Source organism: Polypterus senegalus, chromosome 3 (genome assembly GCF_016835505.1).
Source record: "Polypterus senegalus isolate Bchr_013 chromosome 3, ASM1683550v1, whole genome shotgun sequence".
In the NCBI taxonomy this organism is placed as follows: Eukaryota; Metazoa; Chordata; class Cladistia; order Polypteriformes; family Polypteridae; genus Polypterus; species Polypterus senegalus.
Genome location: NC_053156.1, coordinates 142,209,304 through 142,222,073, shown reverse-complemented (window position 1 = coordinate 142,222,073; position 12,770 = coordinate 142,209,304). Strand labels below are relative to the sequence as shown.

The 12,770-nt window shown below is 38.3% G+C and overlaps 1 protein-coding gene across 1 annotated transcript in view; it reads right to left on the bottom strand.

Annotated features, from left to right (window-relative positions):
- rngtt (RNA guanylyltransferase and 5'-phosphatase) overlaps positions 1-12,770 on the bottom strand; it is a 926,738-nt gene that overhangs the window by 285,143 nt on the left and 628,825 nt on the right. The gene's annotated exons all lie outside the window — the stretch shown is intronic.

The window sequence follows — 12,770 nt, the reverse complement described above, 5'->3', positions numbered from 1 at the left end:
CTCAAACTCAAAGCCCCACAACTCTGAACGCAATCAAATTGGCTTGAAAATATTTAATATTTATTACACAGAGACTGGTGTATCATGCAATGTCAACTACAGCACACCAATGGAAACCAATACCATAATCACTGTTTTAGATAAAGGCTTGATTAGTAATAAATATGTTTTCATTTCTGCCCTGGTCAACCTAATGACAAATATCTACCTTTGTCAATCTTTTTACTTTTATGGATTTCTCCCAGTCAAGTTTGCTAGGGTTTGAGGCTGCAGCCTATGTAATTAGCAACCCATGTAAATTAAGAATCAGCCTTGGTAGGGATGATGCAGCATTACAGAGGACTGAAAATATATGAGTGGTGAAAGTAATGCTAATTGGACAAAGATGAAGGAGTATGGGTGTGTGAGTGTGAAAGTGTCCAGCAATGGGCTGGTGCCCCATTCAAAACTGATTCCCACCTTGTGGCTGATGCTCACTGCCTAGCATCTGGCACAATGACCCTGAACTTGATTAATAAAGGCAGAAAATTAATTACAGGACAGTCTATGAATGATAGTTCATTGAATATTACCAAAAAGCAAAGTTCTTTTTATTTCAAGAAGGAAAAACATAGGCATCTGTTTCAGTTCAGTGATACTTTTCAACTCATTGCCAATGGTAAAGACTATGCTATATAGTACAGTCCAATGCATTATTAATTTTACTAGTAGTACTTCCATGATTCATATTTAGCATTTCATATTGTCAGAAAGGGGGGTTTTCTAAACACTTCCGTAGCAATATATATATTTTACAAATTTTTAAGAGACATTTAAAATAGCCTATTTAAGCTACTACCTAGTTTATATATATAAAAAAAACTAGCACTATACTGTATTGTACATTAAGCAAAAGGCTGGTTTCATTATGTTTAACTTATCATATAAAACATCAATCGATTAGTAAAAGTGTTAACTGAATCTGAAATAAATTGAAATTTAATTAATGCATATCTTATCTGATGAGTGACATACTACAGAATAACTCCTACCCTAACAACAGTGTCAAAATAACAGATTAATAAATTGTTATTTTTTAATGCATGGTAGAAATTAGAAAAAGAAAATCATAAAAAGAAAGCAAAAGTATACATCCAAAACAACAGAAATAAACAAGGAGATTCAAACTGAGACGATCAGATATGAGGTAATGACTAATGTTGGTTACAGATCAAGCATGTGCAGTTGGCACCTTCTCTTGACTGTGCTGAAGAGGACACAGTACTGCACACAGTATAATGTATTATCTAGTTTCAACAAAACTTTATTAATTGACCTGACAATTTGAAACCTGTCCGTTGACATGATACAGTAGGCACAGTTCAAGTATGTGAAAAAGCACATCTATGTATGCTTAGACCCCATGTGTACTCTTTGCTCACTCATGACTGCATGGTCAGATACAGCTCCAAATCTATATTAATATTAAATTTGCCAATGACAACATCATCACCAACATAAGGCCTGATCACCAGCAATAATGAAATTTGTCTTCTGACACAAGTGGTGCCAGGACAAAAATGTCACACTTAATTTCAGTAAAAGCAAGTGGCCAGTAACAGACTTCTGGAAGCAGGAAGTACATCACACTCCAATCTACATTATAGAGAAGTGCTGTGGAAAGGTTGAGCAGGTTTAAATTTCTTGGAATCACCATCATTAAAGACCTAAAGTGGGCAAAGAACTTCATGTATCATCAAGAAGGCTTATCAATGTCTTTGCAGCCTTAGATTTCTGATGAAATCCGAGATGGCCCCATCCATGCTCACCAACATCTGTAAGTGCACAGTGGAATCCATCATCATGGCTATATAGTATTCTGGTATAGCACTTGCTTAACTCAGAAACACAAGCAAGGCAAAATGTGGTGAGGTAAAGGTAACAGTTTTATTAAAGATGGGGCAAATGGAACATGACCATCAAAACTCACATACCTATATTCAGGGACATTTGTGACCCACAGGCCCTTAGGGTACTTAACAGCTGCCTGTACTGACTACTGCAACAGTGTACCTGATGTGTTTTTCTTAAATATAAACTGTGTAATTCACTGTTTGTGCTATATTTAAAATCTCCTGGTCATATTATATTACCATACCTAGTCTATTTAAGACATTGAGTAACCATCTAATTGTTCGGAGTATGCATGTCAGTTCACTTGAACTTTGAGCATGGGAAAATAGGTGGTACACTTTTTAAACACATTATTTTTCATTTTACTTTTAACTTCAAAATTTGGTGAAATCACTTCATAAAGATGAACGTTTCTCTTTAAACAAAACTGAGACACATACAGACTATATCACTATCTCCTTGAATGTTTTCTCATCTCTGGAACTGTAATATCACTGAACTTTCTCCTTTATGCTTGATAAGTTTTCTTGAATGCATTTCAGTACTCAATAATCAAAGAACTGATATGGCCTCTAAATCAAATTAAATGTGCAACAACCATTCAGTCCCCACAATTAATTATTCAATTACCACAAATACTCAGTTAATCAATTAGATGCATGAGAACAATGACAATGACATTTATGTCTGTTGACATTCATCATGTGCTGGCCTCTGATGAGTAAGACAAATTAAATGTTCACATTAACACAAAAACCAGATGGTCTTTTAGTAGATGTCATTAAAAGGGAATACGAAGTTCAAACTGCAAATGTTTATCATCCTTTTTTCTTTCAATTATCTTCTGGTACTATTTAACATAGTAATGCACTAAGGGGCTATGCACAAAGTGACTAGAACAAATACAATATACATTTCATTCTGAATATAAGTGCTCTTTGGTGTATTTTAATCTACAGGTGAGGATTTCAAAAAATGGGACAGCAAAAAGAAAATGATGATCACATTAATTCAAAATTAATCTGCAACCCTCAAAATTAAAATATTTTATATTTATAATAAAAATTTAAGCAGTCAAAAATATTGTTCATATTGGTTAATATAAACACAACAGACTATTTACACAAAGAAATAGTTATCTAATTTGAAGTGAGCGATAATGGGCTATACCTGCATTTCTAAAATGTATTTGAAACTGTTGAATTGAATAAGAAATAAGATTTATCAAAAAGTATTTTGAATGTTAGTTTTCACAGAGGAACGGTGTTTCCGACAAGACTGGCTAAAGGAACCTACGCATACCTTAGTGTAAAACAAGTTTTGGTTTTCCCAAGGATATCATGTGGTTATGAAAGATCACAAAAATATAGTTGATAAGAACTCAACATTAATCTTATTGAGATGGTGAAAAAGAAAGCCTGCCAATGACTGTATCATATTTTTTAATGTGTCTGTATTAATATGTCTGTGTGGAACACACACATTGTTTGTGATCACATGGATATTTTAAATGAGCGCTCCAGTTTTCCTTCCTCATCCTAAATGTGTGAAGGTTTGGTTAATTTGTGACTTTAAATTGATCTTGAATGAGAGTGAGTGTGTACAAGTTGTCCATGTGATGGACAGGTGCCCAACAGCTGATAAATGAAACCAATTAAATATTTAAATAAAAATAGCTTATATTAAATAAGGAAATTAAAAAATAATGGGGCATTGTTGCAGCTTCATATACTGTAGATACAGAGCTGTGAGGGTACTTGTAAACAAAATAATATATAATTTTCAATCTAAAACAGTACAATACTATTAAGGATGATTAATATGACACTAAATTGGATTAAGAAGGTTTGAGAATGTTGTTATACTAGATGTTATATTTGCCTTCATTCTGACTCTTTCAGTAAGTCATTCAAGTAACAGCAAAGGTTTAATGCATTTCTACTTTGCAATAAAAAAGGAAACTGCAAGGTTAATGCCAGTTTAAATTCTCATTTCTTAAATGCATGCAGCATGCAGAACATCACTTGAAGTTGTAGATGACTGCCTCTGATTTTTTGCCTAAGCTTATTTTGGACTGGGATGTGTCTTACACTGATGTTTGTTGTCAGCACATTTTATTCTTGGGATTTCAGTTGATATTCTGAAAATTTTGAAAACTGCTTTCTAAGCAGACCTGACACAGGCATTGAGCAATGCTCTGTACTTCAGTAATTCTGCATTCTTTAAATAATATATGCTTTGCACATTTCTTTTTTTGTTGTGTAACCTTGACATATAACAGATGGCATAAGTGCAATTAAAACCAAAAGTATGCAAATAACTACACAACACATAGCTGCATAAAAATAATAAAACATTTTGAAATCTCTGAAAGAAAACTGCTTTTGTGGAGAATGTACAAGCAGAGCTACACCTCGAGACTGATAAAATGAGACCCAATAAGTTTTTGACAACTGTTGCTGACATTACTTATATAATAAAAAGAACAGCATCATAGATGCTATAGCCTTGGAATAAGAAAGGCATTATTATCCAAAAGCAACTGAAGGCAAAAGCACCCACTGTTGTTCACAAGCATCAGATCTGACAAGGTGAAATTGAATAATAGTGATGAACAAGCTGTTCAGAATTTCATATGGGTTATTATAGGTTTTATAATCAAAAGGATGCAGAAAAAAAGTTCACAGTGATAGATTTATGGTAATTAGATTATACCCAACTATCTGGCTGCAGCAACTACTTTTGCTGAATTAGTGTATATGAAATATTAAATTGAGGCTTTGGGTACTGCACTTCATAATCTAATTAAATTTAATGTACTATGTTCTTGATGAATTATTGCATGCATATGCATAATGATAAGCTCACTTGGTTAAAAGTACTTGTCCATTCATTGTACTCAAAGGCAAAGTGATTGATTAGATAGAGAACTGTGTGTCAAACACTGCAATTATAGCATATCGTAAGGGTAAAGACAATAGTCTCTCTCTCTCTCTCACTATATATATATATATATATATATATATATATATATATTAAGGATGCACCGAAATGAAAATTCTGGGCCGAAAATGAAACCGAAATTTTTGGATGCACTTGGCCGAAAACCGATACCGAAACTGAAAATGGCTTCATTAAAAAACATGTTTAAAATATTTTCTTTTGTTTGTATTAAAAACTACAAATTAATTAAGCAATCAAACTTTTATTGATAATAAATAACAGTAATAAGGCTGTTTAACAATAACAAAACTAAATAAAATTTCTTTCTGTAACAAAATTGTGCAAAAAAAATGCTAGCTGCTTTTTTACTTCAATTTTAAATTACTGTACCAAACAACAGTGCACAAACAGAAGAAAAATAAATAAATCCAACCTCTTACTGTAAACAACATAACTATACACACTAAATTGGTCTGCTTTTAATTTAAGCAAAAGAAGGTTTATCTTTATGAACAAAAGTTTATCAGTTTTCTGGCTGAAGACACAGTTCCTCTTCTCAGGAAGAACATACTGCACTGAATAAAATCACTCAGTGTGTGCTAGCTTTTAGTGCCTTTACGAATTGTGCAAAATATTACCTGCATTAAACGTTTTACTTCAATTTTAAATTACTGTGCAAAACAACATTGCAATAACAGAATAAATAAATCAAACCTTTAACTGTAAACAACATCAAATTAGGCTGCTTTTATTTTAGCAAAAGTGGCAGATTTCTCTTTATGAACAAAAGTTGTTCAGCTTTCTGGCTGGAGAGACAATTTCTGTTCTCATCAAGAACATGAGATGCTGCACTGAATAATCTCTCACTGTCTGTGCTGGTGCAGATAAGTACTTGCGCACAGTCCATGCAAGCAAAGGAAAGCGATCTTTGTTCGCGCGCCAGTAGTCAAGTGGATTGTCACTTCTGCCAATGGGTAGTTCAGCTAGATAGGTTGCTACTTCTTGTGAGGCTGCACTTGCTCTTACACCGCTGTGGGTTGGGACGCTTTCCTGTAAAATTTCGTCAAACATATCAGAAAGCGAAGGAATGTGCCTCATCACTTATGCGTGACCGTTTCTCAGGCACAGTTTGCTCTGTTCTCCCCGTCGCGGCTTGTGCTTCACCAGAGGTTTCAAGAGCCGTAAGCTCTGTTTGCACCATTTCGCGTACATCCTGCCTTTTCTCATTGTCAAAGTAATGGTCTTTAAAGCGTGGATCTAATATTGTTGCAATGCCGTAAAGAGGGTTGGACTCAATGTCTTGGAAGCGTTTGTTAACAGCCTCCAGTAGAGTTTTTTTAGCTGTTTTTACGCTATGATCTGTTTCTGCCTCTTTTCCAAGCAGGCGCTTCAGTGCTGCGATCAGTGGAATAACTTCAGCAACAGACGCTTGAGCTGAGCTTATTTCCTTGGTTAACTGTTGAACGGGCGAGAAGAGAGACAATGTTTTCCACCAACATCCACTGATGTGCACTCAAAGTTGCTGGCAGGTCGTGATCTGTCATGTATGCAGCTAAAATCCGCTTCTGTTCAAGTAATCCTTGCAACATATAGTATGTACTGTTCCAGCGAGTGGCCACATCTTGCTGTAGTCGTTTTGTTGGCATCCCAAACTGTTTTTGCAAATCTTGTAGTCTGGAATAAGCAAGCGGAGAATGCTTAAAATGTCCCACAATTTTTCTCCCAGTTGCTGTGATTTCTGATATGCTCCGCTGACTAAGCACTCCCTCATTCACAGCCAACTGCAGCGTGTGTGCCATGCAAGGTATGCTCTTTAATCCACTGTCATCCATAGCCTTTATCATGTTCCGTGCATTATCTCTCACAATCACATGCACTTTAGACTTGTCTATGTTCCAAGTTTCAAACATGTTAGCCAAAGCATCGGATATTGCTGCTGCAGTGTGTGAGCCGACAAACTCCTGTGCATGAAGCAGAATGTTTTGCAATTTAAACTCGCGTTTATCCACTGCGCTGTCAAACTGAGCATGCTAGTTGGACTAACGTCAGAGCTCCATATGTCTGTGGTAAAACTTAGAGCAGAGATATCTGTGGTCATGAGCTCATGAACATGTTTTGCAACACGGTCATAAATTTCAGGTAGAGAGGTCTCTGCAAAATACCGTCTGCTTGGCAGTGTGTAACGCGGCTCAATGTGGTGTATTAGCCTACGAAATCCGATGTCCTCCACGACTGAAAACGGCTCGTCATCTAAAGCAATGAATTCCATTACTTTCTCTGTTATGTCACGTGCTTTAGCACTGTCATTTGCAAATTTCTTAATTTTTTGAAAAATGTGGCAACCGAGGGTGTTGATGTGCTAGTTGGCTTAGTTTTAACCAACGTTGTTTGACGGTATTCCTCAAATTCAATTGCGTGTCTTGACTTAAGGTGGTGTATTAAACCTGTAGTCGAAAATGTCTTTGCTGTTGAACCCCCTCTTGAAACTTTTGCAGAGCAAATGTTGCATATTGCAACTTTGCTGTCCTCATCTGAAACTTTGAAGTGCTTCCAAACCACCGACATACTCCGTTGTTTGATGCGTAATGACAGCGCGAACGAGACGGGAGGATGGGAGAGGCGTGGCGACAATTTCGGCTTTTATTTTCGGCGCTTTCTTATGTTTCGGCCGAAACCGATAATGCTATTTCGGCCGAAAATTTTCGGCGGCCAAAATTTCGGTGCATCCCTAATATATATATATATATATAGGATGATTATATATATACACTAGCAAAATACCCGTGCTTCGCAGCGGCGAAGTACTGCATTAAAATTTTTATTAAGAAGAAAATTTAACCTTTTTAAACTGAGGGAAAATATGCCAATAATTATTTGTTAAGGATCTCTTTGCATACCACATTGTCAGTTCGGCCCTCCGGTTGTAATATGACCAAGCTGTGTGCTGAGCTTACTCTTGATCATTGCAACGTACAGTTGGCCATGTGAACAGTAATCTTGTCTCAAATCTCACAGCTTGGATTGCTGCTGTCATAATCGGTTTGAGTTTCATGGTTTGTTTCAATGACGAGAGAATTTGCAGGATTTGTTGTGTTGAAGTAACATTCGGCATCTCTCACGCATTGTAAGCACACAACCGGTTTCATCGATAAAATCACATCCAGCTTTTGAGAGTTTAAACATTCATAAACATCAAAGTGTCCACTACTGAAATCGTCACCTGTGAATCTAAGATGTTTAAGAGGCATTGGCGGTTGTCGAAAGGTGTAAAATATTTGGCCATTTCAATACACTTGAAAGCGACAACCGAACAATTCAGCTGCAGCCATCAACTCACATGCAGAACCATAGGTGAAGGGCTTAAGCATTTCACTCTTATAGTGCTCCTGTGTAGTATAATCATCTCCTGTACCGTCATCAGTCCACACCTTGAACCTGTCCCAGTCATTCAATGTTCCTCTGGATATCAAGAGTGAGCCTAATATGGCCGTGCAATATGTAACAAAGAGAATGGAAGAGGCAGGTGCCATCTCCGGGCATGGAAACCACTCGGTAAGTGACAGTTCTTTCATCGATGGTGATTACCTCGATAGACATGGTAATGGGGGTTGGAATGATAAAGGAAATGGGTACCTGAGCAATGTAAAGTAAGTCTAAAATACCTATACAATAACTATAATTGTAAAAAACAAACAATAAAACAGCGGAGAGCCGTGGATTAAACAAAAAGGCTGTAGTTATCAGTAGGGAGACGTGAATCTCGTGACGAAGCAAGGAAAGGAATGTAGAGACTGGAGCGATGGACGGTCTTATATAGGCAGGCAGCCAACAACGTGAGAGGCGTTGGGATGGGGGACTAACGCCGCCTCACACGGTGACCGAGCTGCAGGCTATGGACGTATATATGTACGTAAGTAGGATTCATTTAACGTTGGGAACCCGTGTACCAAATTTCTTGAAGATGGGCCCATAAGTAACAAAGACTGTTGAAAAGTTCAATATGGCGGCCGACAGTGGCATCATACCACCGAAATAAGTACGTACATTGGTTTCGGTTAGTGCAGGGAAGCCGCCTATCAAATTTCGATAAGATCGGGCCATAAATAAGAAAGTTCAACATGCCGGACGTTGATGACCGTTATACGTAGAATTTCGAAATGAAACCTGCTTAACTTTTGTAAGTAACCTGTAAGGAATGGGCCTGCCAAATTTCAGCCTTCTACCTACACGGGAAGTTGGAGAATTAGTGACGTTTGTAAAATTCAATATGGCGGCCGAGAGTGGCATCATACCACCAAAATAAGTATGTACATCGGTTTTGGTTAGCGCAGGGAAGCCACCTACCAAAATTCGTGAAGATGGGGTCAGCCTTCTACCTACACGGGAAGTTGGAAAATTGGCAACGTTGGAAAGTTCAATATGGCGGCCGACAGTGGCGTCATACCATTGAAATAAGGAAGTACATCGGTTTCGGTTAGCGCGGGGAACCCGCCTACCAAATTTCATGAAGATGGGGCCATAAATAAGAAAGTTCAACATGGCGGACGTTGTCGACCGTTATGACCGTTACGTGTAGAATTTCGAAATTAAACCTGCTTAACTTTTGTAAGTAAGCTGTAAGGAATAAGCCTGCCAAATTTCAGCTTTCTACCTACATGGGAAGTTGGAGAATTAGTGATGAGTCAGTGAGTGAGTGAATGAGTGAGTCAGTCAGTCAGTGAGTGAGGGCTTTGCCTTTTATTAGTACAGACTAGCAGAATACCCGCGCTTCGCAGCGGAGAAGTAGTGTGTTAAAGAAGGTACGAAAAGAAAAGGAAAAATTTGAAAAACAACGTAACTTGATTGTTAATGTAATTGTTTTGTCATTGATATGAGTGTTGTTCTCATATCTATCTATCTATCTATCTATTATATATATATATGTTGTTCTCATATCTATCTATATATATATCTATCTATATATATATATATATATATATATGCTGTTCTTATATCTATCTATCTATCTATCTATATATATATATATATATATATATATACCAGCTTGCAGCGAGAAGTAGTGTGTTAAAGAAGGAAAGAGAAAGAAAAGGAAACATTTTGAAAATAACGTAACATGATTGTCAATGTAATTGTTTTGTCACTGTTATGAGTGTCGCTGTGATAGATATATATATATATATATATAGCAAAATACCCGCGCTTCGCAGCGATGTCATGTGTTAAAGAAGTTATGAAAAAGAAAAGGAAACATTTTAAAAATAATGTAACATGATTGTCAAAGTAATTGTTTTGTGTATTTGGCGGCAGCGTCACAAAGTTTTTCGTCTAGCTGCATCAGAAAATGTACCACAACGTCTGACACGCCTCCTTTTTAGTGTTTTCTCACAGCTTGGATTGCTGCTGTCATTTATATAAACACACACACACACACACACACACACATGTATATAGTGAAAGATAGGGGGCGCTGTTGTCCCCTTAAACCCTCAGACCATACACCAAAGTCCAAATATTAAATTTATTTGTACTAAACAGTGCACAAAGCACCCTCCACTCCACAATACTCATAAACAATAATAATCACAATCATAATAATCCTACACACCTCCCAGCAGCTCAGTCACCCTTCCTCCCAACTCGGCTCAACTGCTGGGATCTCCCACAGTCCTTTTATATTCCCTGACCCAGAAGTGCTTCCGATCACCCCAGTCCATGTGATTCTTATCACTTCTGGGTCAGATTAAAACTCTTCTTTTCTTTAGCCCGGAAGTAATTTATTTCTTTCGTCCTCGTTACTACGGAGTACTTCCGGGCTATATTGAACATACGAGTCCTTGATCCTCCCTGCAGCGTCCTCTGGAGGCCCCCATTGTACCCAGCAGGGCTGTGAAGGAAAACTCCAAGGTCCAAGATGCCCTGCTGGAATTCGGGGCCTCTCCACGTCGCAGGGAGGACTCCATCTGGCGGTGTCAGGGTACTGGCCGGGATAAATGGCTGGCAATATGCCACAATATATACAGGATGATTTTATATATATATGATGATTTGATGTATATATATATATATATATATATATATATATATATAAACTGCTCAAAAATTAAAGGAACACTTTGAAAACACATCAGATCTCAATGGGAAAAGAAATCCTCCTGGATATCTATACTGATATAGACTGGGTAATGTGTTAGCAACGAAAGGATGCCACATCGTTTGATGGAAATGAAAATGATCAACCTACAGAGCCCTGAATTCAAAGACGCCCCAAAAATCAGAGTGAAAAAATTATGTGGCAGGCTAGTCCATTTGGCCAAACTTTAATTGCAGCAACTCAAAATTGTACGCAGCAGTTTGTATGGCCCCTGTGTTCTTGTATATATGCCTGACAACATCGGTGCATGCTTCTAATGAGATGACAGATGGTGTTGTGGGGGATCTCCTCCCAGATCTGGCCCAGGGCATCACTGAGCTCCTGGACAGTCTGAGGTGCAACCTGGTGGCATTGGATGGACCAAAACATAATGTCCCAGAGGTGTTCTATTGGATTTAGGTCAGGAAAGTGTGGTGGCCAGTCAATGGTATCAATTCCTTCATCCTCCAGGAACTGCCTGCATACTCTCACCACATGAGGCCAGGAATTGTCGTGCACCAGGAGCCACTGTACCAGCATAGGGTCTGACAATGGGTCCAAGGATTTCATCCTGATACCTAATGGCAGCCAAGGTGCCTTTGTCAAGCCTGTAGCGGTCTGTGTGACCCTCCATGGATATGCCTCCCCAGACAATCATTAACCCACCACCAAACTGCTCATGCTGAATGATGTTACAGGCAGCATAATGTTCTCCATGACTTCTCCAGACCCTTTCACTTCTGTCACATGCTCAGGGTGAACCTGCTCTCATCTGTAAAAAGCACAGGGCACCAGTGGTGCATCTGCCAATTCTGGTATTCTATGGCGAATGCCAATCGAGCTGCATGCTGCTGGGCAGTGAGCTCAGGGCCCATTAGAGGACATGGGGCCCTTGGGTCACCCTCATGAAGTCTTTCTGGTTGTTTGGTCAGAGACATTCACACCAGTGGCCTGCTGGAGGTCATTTTGCAGTGGTCTGGCAGTGCTCATCCTGTTCCTCCTTGCCCAAAGGAGCAGATACTGGTCCTGCTGATGGGTTATGGACCTTCTATGGCCCTCTCCAGCTCTCCTAGAGTAACTGCTTGTCTCCTAGAATCTCCTCCATGCCCTTGAGACTGTGCAGGGAGACACAGCAAACCTTCTGGCAATGACACGTATTGATGTGCCATCCTGGAGAAGTTGGACTACCTGTGCAACCTCTGTAGGGTCCAGGTATCGCCTCATGCTACCAGTAGTGACACTGACTGTAGCCAAATGCAAAACTAGTGAAGAAACAGTCAGAAAAGATGAGGAGGGAAAAATGTCAGTGGCCTCCACCTGTTAAACCATTCCTGTTTTGGGGGTCATCTCATTGTTGCCCCTCTAGTGCATCTGTTGTTAATTTCATTAACACCACAGCAGCTGAAACTGATTAACAACCCCCTCTGCTACTTAACTGACCAGATTAATATCCCATAAGTTTCATTGACTTTATGCTATACTCTGATTAAAAAGTGTTCCTTTAATTCTTTTGAGCAGTATATATATATACAGTTGTGGCCAAAATTATTAGGCCCCCATTTGAAATTAGGCAACACTCCTGATTCCTATGAAAATGAAAATATGAAAATGACCATTAACAACAAACGTTTGTTTTTTTAAAGCGTATCTGTGTCCAAAATAACAAGGTCCACTAATTGTAGTTTGGATATTTTATTGACAAACTGAGTGGAAACAAGAAAGGGCAAAAATGAGACATCCAAAATTATTAGCCCCATGCCCATTAATAGTCAATACTGTACCCTTTTTGAGCTACAACTGACAA